This window comes from Pseudorca crassidens, chromosome 5 (genome assembly GCF_039906515.1).
Source record: "Pseudorca crassidens isolate mPseCra1 chromosome 5, mPseCra1.hap1, whole genome shotgun sequence".
In the NCBI taxonomy this organism is placed as follows: domain Eukaryota; kingdom Metazoa; phylum Chordata; class Mammalia; order Artiodactyla; family Delphinidae; genus Pseudorca; species Pseudorca crassidens.
In genome coordinates, this window is record NC_090300.1 from 87,971,806 (window position 1) to 87,994,713 (window position 22,908).

At 38.2% G+C, this 22,908-nt stretch overlaps 1 long non-coding RNA gene across 1 annotated transcript in view; it reads right to left on the reverse strand.

Moving 5' to 3' along the window:
• Window positions 1–255: 255 nt before the first annotated feature.
• Window positions 256–22,908, reverse strand: part of LOC137225194 (uncharacterized) — a 390,177-nt gene continuing 367,524 nt past the window's right edge. Inside the window, exon 6 of the long non-coding RNA XR_010943731.1 lies at window positions 256–1,320. This is a non-coding gene — a long non-coding RNA (uncharacterized lncRNA). The remainder of the gene's footprint in view (window positions 1,321–22,908) is intronic.

Here is a 22,908-nt window from a genome sequence, read left to right on the forward strand (position 1 = left end):
CTGTTTGCCTCTGACTCTTTAATTAGCTCCCTAGAGGCTTTTCTTAAAAGTCTTCCTGGATCAGTTTGAAAGGGGCATTTTTTGTATTTAAAGCTCCCTCCTCATCAGGAGGTAGAGCTTAAAGCTTGCCTTACCGCCCCTACACACAGTCTACCAAGGCCTCTGATTATAAAAACATGCTACTAGAAGGATCAAGGATGAAATAATTTCTTTATTCATGTCTTCATTTACTCAACAGATGTTAATTTGGCCACCTATTATATTCAATACACTGAAAAGGCTACAACGATGAATGTATTTCCATTCCTGTTCCAGAGGACTTACAGTTCGGAGCAATAGTTCTTAAACGTCATTGTGCATAAAAATCTCCTGGGGAGCTTATTAAAAACCAGATACCCAGACCTCACAGCTCAGAGATTATTATGATTCTATAGGTGTAGAGTGGGGCCTGAGAATCTGTTTTTTTAACAACCAACCCCCCCCATACAGCAAAAACTGAGTCAGGGACCCTGCGGATACCTTAAGAAGCAGTACTGTATGAGAAGAGATACCCCAAGTCTATATCACCTCCTATCTGGGACACAGGTCTGGAAACCAGTGAAAGTAGGCAAAGCATGGCTTATATGTTTGGTTTACCTAAATAAAATGTGAAGCTCCTATTGTATCCGTAATTTTTATTTTTACCAAGGTGCTCGAATTGCTTTATCTTCCTTTCCTTTGACATAGGAGGGAGCATGATGTACTTTGGTTTTAGAGATGAAGATGTTAAAAACAATCACTCATTTTCCACACATTATACAGCAAGATCGTAGCAGGCGCGGGTCTCCGGCAAGTAGAGTAACCACCTTCACGACATAATGAGGCAGCTTCTTTTTCATATTCTGAAAATTCAACAGCTTCTCCAAGCTCCTACGTGCTCTGGTGACCCAATGATGCACAAGTAAGAAACAACTTGACTTTCTCAAGTTCATCGAGCCATGGGTGGAGCCCAGGAGTCTGAAATTTTTGAAAGTTCTCCAGATACTGATGCCACTGGGAATGTGGGTGGCGTGAATCTCCTTGCCGGCCCCTCCCCCAACCCTGCCCAGATTGAGTCCATTGAACTTTGTGCTCTCTCTGTGTTTATTCTCTTCTAGCTCCCACCCCCATACCTTATCTTTTCTTTTCTTTCTCTTTGGAAAAATACTCAGGGTACCATTTCATCTGTTTGGAGCAGCAGTTGCTCTCTTTCCGTATGTGGTTGTCTAAGTCCATCCGTCTCCAAAGTGAAGCCTCTGGATTCTCTGGTGAATCCGACTGATGCTGCTGTTGAGAGGCCTCCTGGTGATTACAGGTAAGATAAATATACATATATGAAATAGATACTATGTTATATAGAAAATGTTAGATATTTACATACATGTATAATAGATACATATTTCAAAAATCTTAAAAGTACATTGGCCATTAGTCCTTTTCTTTCAACTTCATCTGTTCCTTTCAACTTCCAATATTATATGATGCTTATATCAAAACTATTTCTAATGGAAACTGCAAGGATTTTATTTGCTGGCTCTCTGTCAGAGAAATGCTTTGGAGATGACCACGTCAGAGTCTTGTCAGGTATCCTAAAACTCTGGAGAGAGGCAGTGAAAGAAAATCCATCGTATTCGAGTCTACATAATCTCAACTGGTTCATAGTAAAACCACGAAGAACACCAATGTTTGACTGGGCTCCAGTGTCTTTTCTTTTTTTCAAATTTACAAATATTTCCTTGTTAATTGCTCTTCTGGTCTAACTTGAACATCCGTATCCACAACTTTGAAGAAAGTTGGTTATTTTTGTTTTTTGTTTTTGTAAATACTTAAATACTTTTTTCATTATTTTTTTCTAAAGTATAAATGACCATTTTGAAGAGAATTAGAAAGTTCTTGATGCAGTGTAACAAGTGAGGTTTTGGGGTCTATAGACCTTCATTCAAACCCTGTTCTTCCCCTTATAGATCTTTTACTTTAGACAAGTTGTGTGACCTCTCTGAGCCTCAGTTTCCTCAGCTATAAAATGGCGATAATAATAGTGCCTCGCTCAAAGCAATGTTGTGATGAGCAAATGAGAAGAGGCATACAAAATGCTTAGCATAGCATGGGTCCATGATAAGCATTCATTAAAGGTTAAATTTTATTGTTATTATTGTTAAATTTTATTATTAGTCTAGGAAACATTTATATGTTCTTTTTTCTTTTTTTTAATTTTTGGCCACACCACAAGGCATGCGGGATCTTATGGGGATCTTCCCCAACCGGGGTTCGAACCCGTGCCCCCTGCAGTGGAAGCATGGATTCTTAACCACTGGACTGCCAGGGAAGTCCCCCATTTGTATTTTCATAGGTATCAGAACTTCAGGAAAAGAAATAAAACTCCTCATTAAGCATATCAGCAAGCCAATGGATAAGGATTTGTGGAGGGCTCAATAAACGTTCTTGCCTGAAAGAATACCGCTAACTTTTAAATACACTTATTTATTCAGCAAAACTGTATTGTACATATGCTATGTGAATTATATCTCAATAAATTAAACACACACACATAACACACAAACACAGCTACATTGTGCACCCTTGTCTACGCAGGGCACTGGGAGATGGGTGCAGGGAATACTAAGAAATACAAGGTACACTTCCTGCCTCTAGAGTATGAATAGGAGCTAATCAGAACTTAGTTCAGTGTCCCGGCTCAATATCTAACACATCCTTAGAGCAGATGTCAGCTATCAAAGGAGTACATGCTTAAATGAGTCAGTGTCAAGAATGGTACATTAGGTTCCCCTCTCTGAATCACCTGAGAGCCCTTCTAGCCACTATGGGACCAGGAGAGGTCCTTTTTTTGCCCAGCCTGATGTCAAGGTGGTCCCTGTCAAGAGTCTTCTTAAGAAGGGACTGGAAAGTGGTAATCATGGTGATGGAGAAGGTAAAAATCAGACTTTTAAAATGAAATTTCTACATTTGCTATGGTAGGTTGGAGGAGTAGCATGAAAAGTGGGGAAAATAACTTTCCTGTCACTTTGGATTTGAAACTTTGCACAATGTAAGTTCTCCTTTACCACAGCGCTATAGAAAGCTCTGGCTAACACCACCACCTTGCATTATAAATCTACTTCTATTTTTTTTTTTTCCTTCAGGGCTTAGCAGTGCTGAAGTATGTGTAGAAGTTTTCCATCACTTGCTTTACTTTTTTCTGGGAGGGAGAGACGGGCGTTGGGAGGGAAGAGAGAGAAAATGTTAATTTCCAGGAAAAGACCAAAGGAGTACAGTTTTGGGTAAAGCAGCTGGGCCAGCAAAGATTAATTTTAGACCAAATATCATTCTCACTCCAATAAACTGATATTTCAAAAAAAAAAAGAAAGAAAGAATTTAAAAAGTAGGCCCTTAAAAATGATTCTTCAGCCAGGGTGAGATGTATTTGTTCAACAGCCATGGAAAGGCCCTGTAATATGGTGGAGGAGTCCTGAGCTAGAGGTTGAGAAACGGGTTCTCATCCAGGTTCGCACTGGTCTCTGTGATCTAAGACAAGTTTTACAACTTTCTGGCCTCAGACTCATCATCTGAAAAATAAAACTATGTGAAGCTTAAAGCTTCTTCCATCTCAGACACACCATCAGTGCATAAAGTATAGGAATGTAACATTACATCTCATGAAGCCATTTGGATTATTAAATGGATTTTCTTCCCAAGTTTCAAAATCTAAAAATCCAACAGTTTTTTTCCTCAAGAAGCCCATAAACTCGTGTTTGAGAATGGCAAGTAAACAGTCATACAGAATGTTGGAGGGAGATATAATCATGAGAGATCCAAGACGTTTTCTTCTTATGGAAAATGATGGGAAGCTAATTTTGGAAGCCTCTGTCTTAAACTTTTGTGTTTTGTGAGTAACCGTCTCACATGTGATAAATATTGGGCTTCTTAAGCCTGCAAGTATGTGTGAGATTACAGTAACCCTCCCATCCCCCATACTCCCTGGCAACCACTATCTCTACTCTGTCTCTAGAGATTTGCTCATTTTTGACATTTCACATAAATGAAAACATACAATATGTGGTCTTATGTGGCTGGCTTATTTCACTTAGTATAATATTTTCAAGGTTCATCCATGTTGTAGCATGTATCAGAACTTCATTCTCTTTTTTTGCCAAATTAGATTCCACTGGATGGCTGTACCACATTTTGTTTATTCATTCATTAGCTGATGAACACCTTGACTGTTTCCACTTTGGGGCTATTATGAAGTATGCAGCTATGAAACTTCACATACAAGATTTCATGTGGCCATATGCTTTAATTTTTCTTCAATATATACCTAGTAGTGGAGTTACTGGTAACTCTGTTTGTCAGTTTAAATTATTCAAAATATAGGTCATCAAGAGCACAGTCTAGATAGAATTTCCACTGATTAGGTATAATTAGTTATCTTCTTGAAATGGTTTTACTGTGGGAAGGGAAAATCCAAACTGTAGTTCTTCTTAGGCTTCTAGGACTCAGCTCAATGACTGAAGGATCTAAGAAAACACACACACACACACACACACACACACACATTTACCAGCACTATAAGCAAGAATTTATAGGCACGATGTAGCCTAAATCCCTATAGAGAAGATAAATATCCTCCTTACTCCCATCCCAGCCTGGCCCCAAAGCAACCTCATTTGAAGCAATATTTTTCTGTCCAGAACTACATCATAATTCACATCACCAAGCTGAACCCTTGGTTTCTCACAGAGAAGTTTATCTTCCATTGCACTTTATTTTTTTTAAAGAAAAATGCATAGATTCTTGTTTTGTATTTCTGTAACTGCAGGGTTATTTAGGTGGGTTTTGTAGAACAAGGGACCAGTTCGCCCTAAAGGAGCAATTCCTTTCCTCTTATAAGACAGAAAACTCCCTCAACTCTACTTCTATTAAGGTTTAGAAATATATATATATATATATACACATATATATGGCTTGATTTTTCAGCTTGAACATAATATAAAAATGCCAAAACACACAAATTTTGCTGAATAGATTTAAAGTCTAATGTAGTGCCCCAAAGGACTAAACTCCACTCAAAGGATTAAATAAAGAGTTGACATATGTAAAAATATTAAAAAAATTCACAGGTGATTAAATTGTTCCAGGCACCCCCCAAACCAAACACTTTGCAGCTTTTTTGCTCTATGATTTCCCATTAATTGAGGGCTCAGGGGTTTGCCTTCGGGACCACGTCCTACCCTTTACTTCCCTTCAACTTCCATCATGGAGTCCCTTCCACACAGGACATGCTTACCCAGCCATTTGAGCTGTAAAGTCAATGGAAGAAAATAAAGTCTATGAATTAATAAGTAAACCCTGAGGAAGGTTAACTATGTAGTCATGTGTTTCCCAGGCTTTATAACATGTACCCACAGTGCCTGATTCACTCCTATAATTTCTCTTTACCCCTGCTTCCCTCAGTCCCTGTTAGCTGTGGCCCAGGGTGTCCCAGCAGCTTAAGTCAGGGTGCTCTCCTCAGAGCCACCTGAACATGGCCCATATTGCCTCCCTGCAATTCTGGTTACCAAGTACCTCTCCCCGCAGAGACTTTCCCTTGGATAGAAAAATACAAGTTTGAAAATATAGTGGACATTTTGAGGTATTTTTACCCAGAAGTAGAGAGAATCTTGGAGAAAAAAAGAACAAAAATTCCCTTCACAGCAATGTCGTCTAAAAACAACCTGTCCATTTTAGACATGCATTCCAAAGCTGCAGCTTCAAATTTCTTAGAAGTCATTGGGTGGATGCCATCTGATCTTGGTGATTTACCTGAATTTAACTCATCAAACAAGTTTTGGGTTGGCGCCGTCTTGAGCTGTGATCTCTTCTTTCCTTCTTTCCAGTCAGGGGACTGACATCTCTCCTGGAACTTACCAGTTCTAGACTGCCCACATGATGGATTTCTTCCCCAACTAAAATCTCTAAGAAATTCATTGGTGAAACAGAACCCACAGCAGAACCAAGAGACAAATCGTTCCCTGGTTGTTGGGTTTATTCTTGATGTTCCTCCTTGTCTACTAGGCTTCCTGACCCACTTCTGAGCCTGCTCCTTAGCCTTGCTTGTCTGCCTGGACTTCTGGTTTTGATCCACTTGATGCTCAAGCTATCCTTATGCTCCTTCCTTTCCGTTAGGGAGAGGCCAGTCTCCCTCATCACCCAACAGTTGGTTGTGTCCATTTCTATCCTCTTGTAGAATCATCACCGCTTTTTGGTCTGTTCACTTTCCCATGGGCTCTGCTTTGCTCTCCTGGTTCAAACATCCTGTTTTATCTTCATGTTCTACTGCTGCTGATGGTGCCAGCATGACCTAGAACATTTTACCCCATTTTATCAAGTAGTTGACCTCTGCTCTACATTAAAAGATACTTGGCCAAGATGAATTTAATTCCATTCCTTTTTCATTTCAAAAATATCCATATAGATTACAGAGAGAAAAAGAGAGAGAGGAAAAAAAGAGAAAGAATATCAGAGGCAGCATTTTAAAATGATTTGAAAATTATCAGTGAATCTGTATAATGTGTCATCATTTGATTTAAAAGATAGAGCTTCTCTAAATCTAGCATAACTTAAATTCACTGAATTAAGTAAATTCAAATACTGTTTTTAGAAGGGAAATATCCAAAGGAAGATAGAAGAAAAATAATTTGTCTATCATTATCTAATATTTTAATATTAATAAATTGACTGATTTTGAATGCATTAGCAAGCCCAGTTGTGCATATAAAGGTAGAATCAGAGGTACTATCAGATAAAGAATTGGAAATGAGATATTTACTTCAACATAGCTACCCCATCCAGATGTTAAAATTAAGAGTGAATTTGGGTTTCACAGTTAGTTTGATTAGTCAAGTATGTTGACCGTCCTAAAAAATAATAGCTAAGGTTTCTTCATGTGTCAAAAACTGTGTGAAAAGCTCTACACGCATTTTCTGATTTAATCCAAGATAGGCTTTTTAGGTAGATATTATTTTTATGATCAACATTTTAGAGAGAGAAATGCTGAAGCCTGGAAAAATGAATTACCTCCTTCAACGTCATCCAGCTGTTAAAAGCTGGATTAGTGATTCCAACGTAGCACAGGCTACCCGACTCTAAAGCCAGTGCAATAATTAACCACTAAGCACATCAGTTAAGAGAATTCTCTGACTGCTCTTTCTTTTTATACTTCATTTTCCTACACTATGTGCTCTGCCTTAGCATGAAGGAAAACTACGGTGTTGATTCATTTGGCTGTACTGGAGGGAGCAAAAGGTCAGGCCAGTGAGCATGTTCTTTAAAAACACTACTGTACGACATGCCTTTTCCCAAGACATTTATTCCTTACGCTCTGAATGGACTACCAGCACTGGGAGGACAAAAAGCAAGTTACCTGCACAGTTTTCTAGACTTCGAAAGGAACTCATCACCTAGAATATTCAGAAGCCTAGAATATTCATGTATGCAATGAAAAGTCTATAATTTTTATAATACTTCTTAGCATGCTTCATAGTAACTATTACCTAGTTAGTACGTGTTTACTAAATATGTTTGTTATATGTTTAGTGTATATTTTTCTTCAGTTTAGTTGCCCATATTAGGTATTTTCTTTCCTTTGACAGTTCATGACCAGTATTCTTGTCCACCTGACTTCGTCTTTTCCTTTTCCTATTTCTCCTTTACATCATCTCACCTACCTGTCTCTCAGTGAGCACCCAGTCCCCACACTCTCTATATATTCTCAGCATTCTTTTCCTCTGCATTAATCTTCAGGTTAAACACCTTCTCTTTCTGGTTTTCTTTTTCTCTGGATCCATTCCCAACATAAATTCAGCAGTTGGTAGGATTCAGTTATTTAAAGAGTAAACCAATTCCATTCAAAACTTTTCTTTTTAATTGAATTCAATTGTCATTTTTCTCTTGTCTAAATCCATCTTCTCTGCTCACATGTTGCACTAATCGTATGGCTTTTTACTGGGTCTCCCTCTGTTTATCATGTTTACATAAAGCCTTCATTCATTCTCCTTCAGCATCTAGGTCATTCTCTCTTTGGTTGTAGGTCCACATATATCCCTACATCCTTATCCATCTGCAACTTCAATAGCCATCTCTGTCTGTCCCTCTGGCCATCTTAAGCTGTGCTCCCATCCCAGCTGACCTTTCTCCTCTACTTGCTCCCTTTCCCTTGTCTTCTAGAGGAGAACACCGACAGATGATATCCATTTACAGTCTGTCCACACTTTCTCTGCAAATCACAGGCATAATTTGTTTCAGACAAGGGATGGAGAGTGCCTGTTGGATGTGGCTGCCCAAGGAGGACCATATGCCTGACATAAATCCAGAGGAGAGGAACCTGACCCCTGATCCCTTGCCCCTTTCTCTCAGACTTTATATTAACACAGAACAATTGCTTGTAATATATTACTCTGACACTGAATTGATGTATACAGTTATCTGAAACTTCTACATTTCAAGAGCTCAGTATTAAGTTTTATGTGCAAAGGTAAGCTATTTTAAAAAGCAGGATGAATATTTTCCTCACTGATAGTCATGCGAAAAATTATACTGTAAAACCATTCTCCTATTAGGTTGATCTCTTTATGTGTATATAGCAGGACTGGAATGAAAAGATTTTGTCAAGTTCAGTATCCATCACAGACATTACCAGTGGTTTGCAAATTGCCCACACCAGTATCTCCAGGGAGACAGTGGATTTCAGCTGCTGCCTCACCAACCTGTTGCCAAGGAAACAAGAGAGGGCAAAAAAATCCTTAATGACATTCAATTTCAAGGCAGTCAAGACACCCCTGAAAAGAATTTCAACAGTCCTATGAAGGAAGCTGAAATAGGCTTCTGATTATAAATTCTAAGCCATCTCTTCTTACTCCAGGTTATACTGTCTGCTTAGATCTCAGTTTTTCAGCCATTCTGTTTACCAAGGAATATGTTCCAGATGTCAAAAGAGCAAGAGTGCTTTCCTGCAAGGAAGAGGAGGCAAGGGAAGAAAAGAGAGAAGAAGAGAGAGGGTCTAGAAGAAAAAATGAATAGTGGTGAAGTAGTTAAACATATAACACACTTCCAAGGCAAATGAAGTCATAAGTCCTAACCTAGTAGAGCTGGCATGAATTCCAGTCCAAATTTGTCAGATTTTAAATACATTTATAAATGTATTTGTGTCAGAGCATGTTAGAGATTCTATACACATGCCTACATTAGAAAATATGAGGTTTTATTCAGCATTTATGTTTCTGATGTTATATTCAGATACAAAACATTCAGGGCAGGACTTCTGAGTAACTGCTTTGCGTGGAAGGGTTGTTCCCCCCGCCCCCCGCCAGTATACAGAAAACACTTCTAATTCATCAGTGCTTATAACTTTCAGGTGTGTGAAGGGTTAGCTACAATATTATGTTTGGGGACACATAAGTAATCATGTAGAAGAGTGTAGACACATGTAAGATAGATCTTCGTGAGGACATTGATGAGTTGGTTGTGTGGAAGCTGGTGGGTATTGATGCCCTGTCCAGAAACCCCCATTAGCCCACCCATAGTGATGTACCTTGGGCTTCCAATCAGTTTCTTTCTCTCCAGCAGCCCTTCCCATGCCCACCAGCCTCGACACAGGCTTTCCTCCTAGTGGAATTTAAAGCTCTTTCAAATCTCTGGGACTCAGAACAATGTTCTCTGAGAGGAGTACCTATTAAATGTCCTAGACCAGTACTTTTCAAACCTTCATGTACATATGAATCAGCCCTGATTCACTTGGCGTGGGTCTCCAGTAACTTCCCCAGTGCTGCTGAGGTTCCTGATTCAAGATCCTAGGCTACAAATTCCCTAAAGGCAGAAGCTGATTCTGATTAATATATAATATAATGACTGGCAAGATGTAAGTATTTAATATATCTTTTTTGAATAAAGGTAACCTTATGATACTTCCCACCCTACCCTACTTCTATTCCCACTCCTGGCAAGGACTTCAAAAGCTTTGCACAACTTCGGAAACTCATGGTCCAACAGCATTCTGGACTTACCTCTTGTGGTAGAGTCTGGTCAGCTGATGAGCACATCTGATTCCTCCTCTTCCCCAGCATAGAGCATGGCAACATTTCCCAGTTTCCCTTGCAGTTAAGCATGGCCATTTGACTGCCTTATAGCCAACGGAATGTGAGCAGAGTGATGTGTGTGCCCCTTTCCTTTCTGCTGGTAACTACTAGACCTAGGAGATGGTGTAGCCTAGGAGAAGGAAGGAGCCAGGTCCCCTGAACCATCTCTTCAAGGCAAATTCACCCTCTGATCAGTCACCCATTTCAGATTTTATATGAATGAGAAATGTTTATCATATTTGAACAATTATGCACTTTTTCTTGTTACAGCAGCTACAATTAGCTTAATTATATATTTCCCTTTTAAATCTTATCACATTGTATTATATTTATCTGACTCTCCCACTGGAATGTGAGCTTTCAAAGGTGCATAACTTTTTGTTTTGGCCACCTCATGCATATTACAGTGACTGACACACAGTCGGAGACCAACTGTGCTCTATGAATTAGTAAACGAAGATGGTGTTATTTTTTGGTCCTTCACCTATTTAATTTATAGAGCACCTATTATAAACATAATTTCATTCTCATGCCCCATAAAAAAGAGAAGTAGAGAAAGAAAAATCAAGCTAATTTAGTTATGCTTAGACTTAGTTTCTTTCTTGGGGGCACAGATGGCAATGAGTAAGGGGAGGAGGAAAGATACTGCTACATAGCCTTCTTTACCTTCATTCACGGCATGTGTGACCTTTCCATGACAGATCTGATTGTACAGAATGAAAAGGGGTAAAGAAAAGGGTTTGGAAAAGTGAACAGAGGACTCATTGAAAGTGAGTGGGCACTGAGCACAACCGAATGGAAAATTATAGCATAGATAAAGTAGTTAAGAGGAAAAATATACATGTATACATATATATGAAGCATATATTTTATGTAACTATATATGGCTACATAATCTACCTTTTATTTGGGCTTACTCCTTGTGTAGTACTGTGCTAGGCTTTGCATACATTATCCATAATCTTTACAATAATTCTATAAAGTAAATATTATCTTCATTTTTCCAACCTGGAAATTAAGTTTTCAGAGAGGATTGGTAAATTATCTGATGATTTGAACACATCCATCTGGTTTCAAAGTTCAATTATTCCCCACTTGATTACACTGAGCAAAAAATGTACTTAGGGAGACTTTGTGACAGAATATTTGAAAGCAGAATTATCCTGGAAAATTCAGGACTCATGGTTGTTGTAGGTACTTTGTGAGGCTTTATAAGTAACCATGCCAGAGAGACGTGTCATCTCGATTTCCAAGCCATGAGAGGCAGTCATGCTGGATGTATGAAATTCTCTTGGGATGGCATGGAGGGGTGAAGGACATGGCCTGGGGATAATCATATGCTTGCTGAGACAGTGGTAGAAATGAAATCATTTGTTCTCTTACCAGAAAAGGAAGTGAGGACTGTGATGTTCATTATCACATGATAACTTGGGCAAGGTATTGAGAAGCGAAACCCCAGGTCTTCTGATCTCTAAACCTCTCTCTTTCCAATAGACTGGCCCTTACTACACCTGGAGATGTGGATCAGACATCTTCAAAGCCCCTATAAAGGACCGGGCTATTGGCCCTTTTACATTCCATTGGGTTGCTCTTTTAAACTATAATTTGGACACAGGTCTCTCTTCTAGTTTATTTTCTAATGTATCTAACTGCATATTTTCTTATAAAGAAACTCAATGGCTTCCAAATTTCTAAATCTTTATTTTTCTTCCTTCATTTGTTAAACTATCCTCTTGAAAATGCTTCCTTCCTAAAGACTACCATGAATATGCCTTGCATTTTTCTTTATTAAAAAATCAATTAATTAATATATTTTTGGCTGCATTGGGTCTTCGTTGCTGCACGCGGGTTTTCTCTAGTTGCTGCGAGCGGGGGCTACTCTTCGTTGCGGTGCTCAGGCTTTTCATTGCGGTGGCTTCTCTTGTTGTGGAGCACGGGCTCTAGGCACGTGGGCTGTAGAGTGCAGGCTCAGTAGTTGTGGCACATAAGCTTAGTTGCTCCGCAGCATGTGGGATCTTCCCGGACCAGGGCTTGAACCTGTGTCCCCTGCATTGGCAGGCGGATTCTTAACCACTGCATCACCAGGGAAGTCCTGCCTTGCATTTTTCAATAGCCATCCCAGGTTTCATCCTGAAACCTAATCTAAATAGTACTTGAAGAACATTTTCCCTCTTCTAATTGCAATACCGTTTGTAATTCACATAATACAATGTATTATTTGTATTATTCCCAAACTATTTTGTGTACATACATCTTACTGGCTTAACTGGGTTATAAGAGCTGGGAACCTTCTTGCCACTATATGTAAACTCCTTGAGGGTAGCACCTACACCTTCGTAAACCCTTGTAGTTCCTACAGCACTTACTCGTGTACTAGTTGCTTATAAATATTGGGCAAAATGAATTACACTTCTCTGGCAGTCCTATATTAGCTGGTACAGTGCTGGGCCCATAGCAAAGTATCTATGTACCTGGAAACATACATACAGTGGTATAGTCTGAATTATTCATAGCTGTGTCCTTAGCTCCTAGCACAGGGAATGGCCTATATAAGATACTCAAAAATTACATGTTGAATAAATGAAAGAATGTTATGAATGTTTATTGTGTGATTTCCCTATATTGCTCTTCCGTTATTCTACATCTACTAAAGAAATCACATAGATCAAAGCTTCTCAATTTCTAATGTGCGTATGAATCCCCTGGAGACCCTGTTCAAATGCACGTTCTGTTTCAGTAGATCTGGGGTGGGGCCTGTTCCATTTAGTGTGGGTGGGGTGTCTCTAACTGGATCCCAGATGATACCCAGGCAGTCTACATATCACATTTTCAGAAGCAAGGACATAGACAAGCTCATTAAAAAACAAACAAACAGGACTTCCGCACTTGAATTGAAACTTACCACTGAACGTCAGCATGGCTTTCCCAAAATGTGTTTAAAGATCCTTTGCTTTCCAGCCTCTTAGGAAAGAGGTCCTGGGGCACTAAATGTGTATGTACCAACATGAGTATTACACATCTACTAAAACAGCACCACCAATATCTGATCATCAGATCTACTAAATAACTATTGATCAGACCTAATTCTGCTTCAGTATTCAGTCTGACGAGAGACTCTGCCGTTTAAAGATCAAACTAATAGTGTTGTCACAAAGTTTCTGTGTATGACAAAGAGGCAATAACGTTAATGTCAGGAGGCATTTTTCAGGAAGATTTCCAATGGGAATGAAGATATCTGGCTACTGGAAAAGGATTAGGAAAAAAAAACTTTCAGTGCTGTGTGAGAGATCAGCTCATTATTCATTCCCGAATTTGTCTTAATGCTAATAGCAAAGAATGTCAATTAACCAAATTGAGTTAAAGTCTTGGGATCAAGGAGAAGTGGAAAGTAAACTTCAGCTATAATCATGCTATAGGGTAGATAACATTTAAAAAATATATCTTGTTTTTTTCTATAATTTATTTCACATGCAAAGTTCTATAACCCACCATACCTAGCATTTAGAGAAGTATATGTATAAGATGTCATTGGATCACCTCTTATAAAGATGATCTTATAAAGGTCTTCTTATAAAGTAAACTTTTGCAATTAGGGTCACTGTCTATACCTTAAACATTTAAAACATATATCTTGTTTTTTCTATATTTTATTTCACATGCAAAGTTCTATAACCCACCATACCTAGCGTTTAGAGAAGTATATTTATAAGCTGTCATTGGCTCACCTCTTATAAAGGTGATCTTATAAAGGTCTTCTTATAAAGTAAACTGTTGCAATTAGGGTCACTGTCTATACCTTAAACATTTAAAAATGCTAATTGGCAAGCTCCGTGCTATGCAAACCATGGGTAAGGTAGATAATAATAGGTTTTACTGATTATTAAGCAGTATTGTGCTGTAGGCAAAAGTCTAAAGGCTCAATTCAGTCATGAAAGGAACTGATTTTTCATTTGTTGTTACTGCAGTAGATGCCATCATTATTGCTGCCATTCTGTAGGAAGGTATCCATTTTAGAAGCCCTGGGTGCATTTTCAGAATGTGCAATCAAATTTACTCTTCCCATTTGCACTCTTCATAGAGCATTTTGTATCTATTCAGGTAATACTTTGATATTGAGCTTCAGGCATGCAACTTTACACCATGTCCAAGATGTAAATACACCACGACCACGCCTGAAAGAGCTTAGTGCATAGTTGAGTCGAATAGATTTTAGGAGATGATACAAATTAGATAGGTCAACCCCATTTTCTTTTCATATTCCTTAACTCTGGCCCTAACCTTCTTTCTGGTCTAATCTTCCTAAAATTCACTCTCCCATTAGTAACTCTTGAGATATGGGCAGAAGAAGTATAGAGAAGAGACAGAGCGTTGGAAAGTTAGGAGAGGTGGTGCCAGAAAAGAAGGTTAAAAAACAAGCACACAAAACCCAAGAGGTGGGGAAGCTAAGGGTCAGAGAGAGGGACATCTTGCCCCTGGAGAAGCAGGGTAGGGAAAAGAAAGGACCTGGTTAAAGAGAAGAAATAAAGCCTGCTAGTGTGCTTCTAACATTTCAAGGCAGATTTAGACTTACAGGAGAAAAAAAGCAGAATGGCAGCTTTCATTCTCTTCCACCCACTTTAACCTCCAAAACAAGTTTTTTGGAGAGTTTAGTTCTTGGAATACTGTCATTATCCTCCACATTATTCCTTCACATAATTCTTGATATAATTCTTAATATCCACCTAGACAATCCTTCTAATTCCCTCATCTTGGTTCCCTGATTGACCCCCTTTCATTTCACTCTCAGACCCCTGTCACTATCACTTTTATCTTTGCAGCCCACTGTCTCTAGAACCTGACTATAGCAAGCCTTGGCCATCACTAGATCATGCCACGTTTTTTACTGTCTCTCGAATCTGTACTTCCCTCCTTACACAGCTTAAATTCTATAGTTCAGCATTAGAATGCATACATTTGCTTGTATCCTCAACCCATCTGCCCCTCTTCCTTTGTCATAACAGCAACTTAACAAAATTGCATTGCCAGTTCATTCTGACTCTCCATTGCCTCCTTATCTGCACTCCTGAGGCTGAATATGACTGGAGAAAGACACATAAAATGCTTGATCACTGTCCTCAAGTTAAGTCTGTAAAGCTACCCCTATTTCCCTGCTCTGTTCACTCTCTCACTCTCCAAGATGGTTATTTCATACCTTTTCTCTTCCTGAAGTCTCTATCACCTTCTCCCCCAACCTCAATCTCATCTTGTGACCTGCTTACCAGTTCACTGAAAAAATAGAAGTAATGAGAACTTCCACGAGATTCTACCACCATGTTGAACCAACTACTAAAACCTGCACCCATACAGAGTGTATACTCTGCTTTTGTTTGTTGTTTTTGTTACTGTGATTCATGTTCCCAAGGTTAACCTTCCATTTGGTACGTTAACTATGGCATTTTTTTCTCTCTCTCTATTGGAGGATAAAATTTACTCTTGCTATTAGATTACTCCTACCAGCTTATAAAACGGACGTTATTCCTCCCATCTTAAAAACAAAAAAACAAAAACATGTCTCTTGGCCTCACTTTCCTCTCTGGCTACCTTCTCTTCAAATTCATTCTAGGTAGGTTTATTTCCACTTTTGCACAGAGGTCACTCTCATCAAGGTTGTCGGTGACTTCCATGTTATTGACCTCTTTGAAATACTTTTCTCATTTGGTTTTCAGAGCACCATATTTTCCTGGTTTCCTTCCAATCTTACTAGCCGCACGTTCTCTACTTCCTTTGTTGGTTTCATCTCACATCACCAAACTCTTAAATTTTGAGAGCCTCCAGGTTCAGGTCTTGGACCTCTTCATTTTTCCATCTATATTCACTCCCCTGTTGGTAATTCCACTGAGTCTGCTGGCTTTAAATACCATCTATATACTGATGATTCCTGAAGTTCTATCTCCAGCCTGAACCTTTCCTCAGAATCCCAGACTTGTGTATCTGTTTGCCTACTCAACCTCTCCACTGGGATGTCTAGTAGGCATTTCAAAATTATCATTTCCAAAACTAAAATTCTAGTTATTTTCCCCATGCTTAAGTGTCCATAGAATTCTCCACCTGAATAAATGACACCACCATTCTTCTATCTGCTCAGACTCAAATCCCTGGAGTCATTGTGACTCCTTTTCACTCCACAACTAATCCATCAGCATATCCTCTTGGCTCTACCTTTGGAATATATTCAGAATCTGACCATTTCTCACCACTTCCCACTCTGGTCTTTACTCCATTGATTTTCATTTGGATTACTGCAATAATCTCTTAACTCTGACCTCCCTGCTTCAGCTCTGTACCAACTATGGTTTATTCTCAGCACAACGGCCAAGTAATCATTTGAAAATATGTCAGATCATATCACTCTACTCATAATCCTCCAATTGCTTCTTATATTACTCCAAATAAAAGAAAGTGTTTAGAATGGTTACAAAGTCCTTCGGTGCCTCTTTGATCTTCTCTTACTCTCTTCCCATTGTTTCACGGGACTAATCCTTGAATATTCCAGTCATGTTCCACCTCAGGACATTTGTGCTATTGTTTCCTCTGCCTGGAATAGTCTTCCCTCTAGATATCAGCATGGTTTACTTCTTCACCTCCTTTTGTTTTTATCTCCCATGCCACCTTCTTAGGTCTTCCCTGACTCCTGAATCCTCTCAGATTGCAACCTGTGACTTCCCCATTGCCCTCTCCTGCTTTATTTCATTTTTTCCCTAGTACTTATCATTATCTCTTGCTATTTATTATTATTTGTTTTACTATCTCCCCACTAGAAACTAAGTTCCATGAGAGCTTAAATTTTGTTGCTTGTTCACTATTGCAAAATCTCATTGCCCAGGGCTAACATTCTAGGTCTCTGTTAGTATTTATTTAATGACTAACTGAATGGATGAATGAATGAAGTGTGGTGTTTTTCTTTGTGAATAGCATTCAGTTAAGGAAAATCTCAACCCCAGATATTTTTTTCAAGAAGACTCCGAGGTTATTAATCTAGCACAACACTAAAACTTCGAATTAAATGGAGAAATATCTATGGTTATCCAGTTGTTTTAACTGCTTAAAAAGTATCCAAGTAGTCAACCATTTCTAATATCTTCCTTTAATAACTAGACTGGCTTTAGGATAATTGGATTCCAAGTGACTAAGTCTGTGTCACTATTTCATTAGTCATGCTGATAAACCTCTAGAACAAATCTTTCATTAAAAAATAGAAAACAGTGGAAATGGGACTCAATAAGAAAATTCACTTTCCGTCAACTGTACAGTAATCAATCAATTATATATCAGTCACCATACACAGCAGTCATTAAAAACACAAATATGTTCAGTCCTTCAGGGCAAGAAATACCTATGTGCTCAAGTTCTTTTTGAATCTGACTTTATTTTACATAAACTTTAGAATAAAATACAGTTGACCCTTTAACAACACAGGTTTGAACTGCAGAGGTCCACTTACCTGCAGATTTTTAAAAATAACAAACACTACAGTACTACACCATCTGCAGTAGGTTGAATCCAGGGATGTGGAACCATGGATATGGAGGAACAGTGGATGTGGAGGGCTGACTATAAATTATACTCAGATTTTTGACTGTGTGGAGGGTTGGCACCCCAACCCCTGGCTGTTCAAGGGTCAAGCGTATTCACATTGCATTTTACATTAAAACAATACATGGAAAATATGAGTGTACCTAACATGTTGCCAGGAATTTAGTAGGTTATTTTTCCTCCTTCCTTGGGTGTTTTAATTTTTTGCAATGATTTTAATGCTATTTTTGGGGAAAAGTTGTGTTTCCCATTAAAGGAGTTTCAGGCAATGACTACCAGGTGGGAAACTTTTCATTGTGGTCTTTTCAGTGAGAGCTTTCTTCTTGCCTCTACACCTGTAATTTCACTTTCTTCTTAGTAGCAAGAGTAATGGTTAAAAAATGAGTCAGATTATATTAATCTTTTGCTTAAAATAATTCAGTATTTTCCAACTCTATCTAGAATAAAATCCAAATTCATTTTTAGAACTTCAAGATCTTGCATCTTCTAGCTATTGTGTTTCTCTCCAAACTAATCTCACACCACTCTCTCCTGTGTTCATTTTCATCCAGTGACAAAGGTCAGCAAGATTTTCCCACCTTAGCTCATGCTCTTCCCTTTGCCTGGAATGGTCTTCCTCTGAAGACTCTCAGAAGGCTTGCTCCTTTTCATCATTCTGTTTCTGCCAAATGTCACTTCCTCAGAGCTCACCCTGACTATCCTATCTCATAGTAGGTCTCCCATATTCTTATTCTCTGCTCCTTGCTTGTTTCTTTCACGAAAATTGTCATAATGCTGCGGTTATTTGTATTCATTTGTTTCTTTATTTGCTTTTTGTCTGTCTTCTCCCTAGTCAGTGGGACTAGTCTCAGAACTGGCAGATTACTACAAAATATAATTTACTCATTTTTATAAATTAGACTATGCCCCCAAAGACTCTAACTTTTCCTTCATTCATTTTTCTCAAGCTTTCCTGAGAAACAGATCTATTTTTTATTTTCTGAATTCTGTAGAGAAATATGAAATTGGCTTTTTCATGTTTTTGGTGGTTGACCCTTTGATAGTACTTCTGAGTATATTTTTCACTTGGTCTTCTTATTACATCTAAAATTGAAGAGTTTTAAACAGTCTCATGTTTACATATTTCTTGATATTGTGAAAATTGCTCTATGCCAACTAGACTAAGGTGTTTTGGGATATAAAGGTGGGGAGGATGGAGACAAGCAGATGGTGTGAGGAAATGTTGGATTAAATGACTGGGAAAGGAGAATGTATGAGAAATTTGGGGAACATTTTGGAGGGAGAAATAACTGCCTATGTGGGTACATGTACATAGAGCTTAAATTTTTTAAGACTAAAAATGTACACATCTGAATTTTCTTATAACAGGTGTGTGTCATATATTTAGATGTCAAAAGAAAACTATCACTGCAAATGGCATGAGAGCCAAAAGGATTCAATATCAGAACATCAGTTTATCAAGACTGTCTAGTAGAAGAGGCATATGTTCTGAGTACTCTCCATTGATTGGCCAGCTGATGTTTCCATGGCAATCGATGTACAGCTCAGACATCTTTTCTCGCCTATCCTACACTACCTCCATTACACAGCAAATACAACAGCAAGATTAATAAACAGACACACTTGGTAAATGCAATTTGGTACTGCAGCCATCAAGTTGTGGATGATTATTCTAATTGAAGAATAACTACAGTCTCTATTATACCCCCAAGCACTGGCAAAGCAGCAAAGAAACCTTATATTTTGTCTTATAGTTGGGAAAAATGAGATTTTTCTAGATAATTTCTTGACCATACCACAGAGGTTGAAGAAAATAATGGCATTAAGTTGGAAAAAGTGAATCTACTAGGGTTTCTTTAAATTTCTTTTTTTACATATATATTTTAATTTTGAAGGTAAATGAGTACATTTATCTTAGGTGTGTCTAGCATCTGAACAATTCTTTTAGACTAAAACCAGTACTCTGTACTGTAAATGTGAAAATGAATAATCACTACTCCTTAGAAGCTGGAACCAGAAAGATATTTTTCTTCCAGCAAATTTGTTGCCACTCTTCCCTTCTCAAAACGCACCCCAAATTTCTGAGTCCTCATTGTAGTAGAATTTGCTGCTGTAGTGGAATTAACTCTCTGCTTTCCATTCACTCTGCTTTTGACAACAGTACCTGGTTTGTGTTTGGGGAGTGATTCCATCCCCACTTTCAGGCATGCACTGCAGTGTAGGTGATTCTCTTCCCAGCTCCAGGGCTGGGTCGGGGTTTAGCTTAGGTGTGGCCAATCAGGGCCTCACATTCCCCTGGTGACGGGATTAAGGATGAGAATGGGGCCAAGGTCAAACCAGGAGTCTGGGTCCAGAGTCAATTCTGGAATTTTTGCCTGAGCAACCAGAAAAGAGGCACGATTCATCCTATGGACTTGGGTCTGAGAGGATGCGAATCTATCTGGAGCAGCTAGAGAGAGAGAGTAAACCTGCCTGGAGATGCAGCCATATGGAGGGGAGCAGAGGCAAGAGATAGGAAAGTAGGAAAACAGGAATCACAATGTTACTTCCCTACTGAATGCTGTGAGAGTTAAATAAATGTGTAATATTAAGTACTTAAACAGTGCCTGATATATAGGAAGTGCTCAATAAATGTTAACTATTATTAGTAGTAACAATGTTTGAACCCTCTTTTAAAGTCGGTTTTAATTGATTTTTGGTTTTAATTGATTTTCTGTTACTTGTAACTTGAAAAAGTCTCTTGCTTTCTAAATATATAAATACACACATATATATATGTATATAAAATCTCAAAAGTAATATATAGTAATCTAGATATTGTACTCTTTACCCAGTTATTTTATTTATAGGCATATATCTGAAATGTGGATATAATTTATGCACAAATTCAATCATTATAGCATTATTTATAATAAAAAAACTGGAAACATCTTAATTGTCCAAAAAACCAAAAAATGTTGAATACCTTAAGATCTGTCCATCTAGCCATATATTATGCTGTCATTAAAACAATGCCCATTAAGCATTTTTAATGTATTGGTTTATATTAAATAAAAAAGACATAGCATATACTTATAGTATACATGCATACAAAATGATCTCAAGTACATTAAATCATTCTATAAAAGGAAGACTGGAAAGACACAAAGATAATATTAGCAGCTGTTTTCTCTGAGTCTTGGTACTATGAGTTACTTGAACTTTTTTCTTTTGTTTTTCTATGTTTTGTAAATTCTATTTAAGAAGCACTTAGTAGTTTAAATATTATTTTTCATTATCTATACATTTGTAGAATTTTATATACTCTAAAAAATAAATTTGTTATTATTTTAGACATATACTTAGAAAAGGGAATTTGGAAAAATGCAGAAATATAAAGATCTTAGAAATGGTCTCTGATTCCACCATTCTTACAGATTTTATAGGAAGCTGAGGCTGGGAAGTTGTAACTTACTCAACATCTCACAGTATTTAGTAGATATTTTAAGACTCAGAAGACATAGATGTGAATCATACTTCAGTTTTTTCATTTCTATTATACCACATTTTTTTTCTATATGCAGCAAAGAGTGGATGCAGAGATCTAAATTTGCCTCTGGTTTCCATAGTAACTGCTTTTCAGCTTTTAACGTTAGGTACCACCTGTTGTTCTGTGGCCAAACCACCAAATGAACACCACAGATTATAGAGAGGAAAAAAGGGTGCATATATCTTTCTACAAATAGTACTTCCCTAATTACTACTTCTCACTGCTATTTAACCTCACACTATCATATACCTAAGATAACCTCTTTACCATGTTGGCACATACAGCAGTTCTATTTCCTGAATTTAAAAACTTGAAATCTATACTTTCATACACTGCTATAGCCATATGGAGCTGACAGCCAGGCATAATTGAGCATTACATGTAGAACTATAGAACTGTGCTGTGTATTTCATGTGATATTTGAAGATCCTGAAAATTACTACATGGTTAAAACTCTCACACAAGCTCTCTGGTTTTCTACATTTGCACAAGAACACGTACACACAGAGTCACACTTCTAAATATATCAAGTTATTTTAGAAATTGTGCAAATCCTTTTTCTCTGATTCATTTTTAGGCTTTCTTACTTGCAAGCAAACCAGCTGTTAGGGAAGACATAGGGATTTTCCTTAATTAAAATGATTTCTCATCGCTCTGATTTAAAGACCCTAAATTATGATAACAAGAGTCTCCCTCCTTGGCAAGATTCCTTTGCAAAGAGCAAAAGAATTTTCAGAAACCAGCTTAGTTAAGTTTTATCATCCCTTGGATATATGTGATTAAACCCTTAAGGTAAGTGAAAAAAACAAACAAACTCAAATGCATTTTGAAAAGAGAATATGATTAGCTGCTCAAAATGGTTGATAGGATATATTGTGAGAGAGTGTAGCTCACGGTCTAAAACAATCGAAATAGGAGCATTCCTGTCAGTCAAATGAGCATATGTATTGTTTGTTTATCTGTCTGTTTGCTACTTGACATCTAGTGTTTCCTATCAGGGAGTTAACCCAGCCTCCTGTCAACCCAACAGCACCTAAGTCAGCAATTTTGAGCAGCAGATCAGGTTCCATCCATAAATCTCAACTTCTGGGATCCATGTTGCTTTTGGAAAGCATGATTTCCTCTCTTCTATGCCTTTCTCTCCCTTTTCCTCTCTTTTTCATTGTGAGGCAGTGGAAGGAGGGTTAGCTTTGAAGGGTAACCTGCTTACCCTTCAAAGTTAGAATCCCAGCTCCATGTGCATTAGCCAGGGGACCTGTCTGACTCTCAGGTCTCTGCAGAGAGAGGTAATAACACCCATCTCACATAGTAAAGTGAAGATGAAATGTAGTGAAGTAGACATTACTAAGCATGCTACTCAGTAGGCACTCCGTGATCCTTCTCCACTTCCAAGGTTTTCCAGGATCCTCTATTGGCGGTTAGAGTGGTCACCTTCTGGTAGCACTCAGAAGCCCAAATGCTCCTCCCACCCAGACAGCTGCTGCTGGCCTCATCCTTAGCTCCACGTTCTCACTAACCATAAGAGTAGCTGCAGCAGCAGTAACCTCAAGGCTTTAGGGAAATAAAAAGCACTGCCTCCTCACAGACGGCTATGACCTGCTACTCCAAAACCATGGGAAAGCAGAAGATGACTTCCAGATCCATGAAAAGATGAAATCAAAATAGGATTAAACACATCTG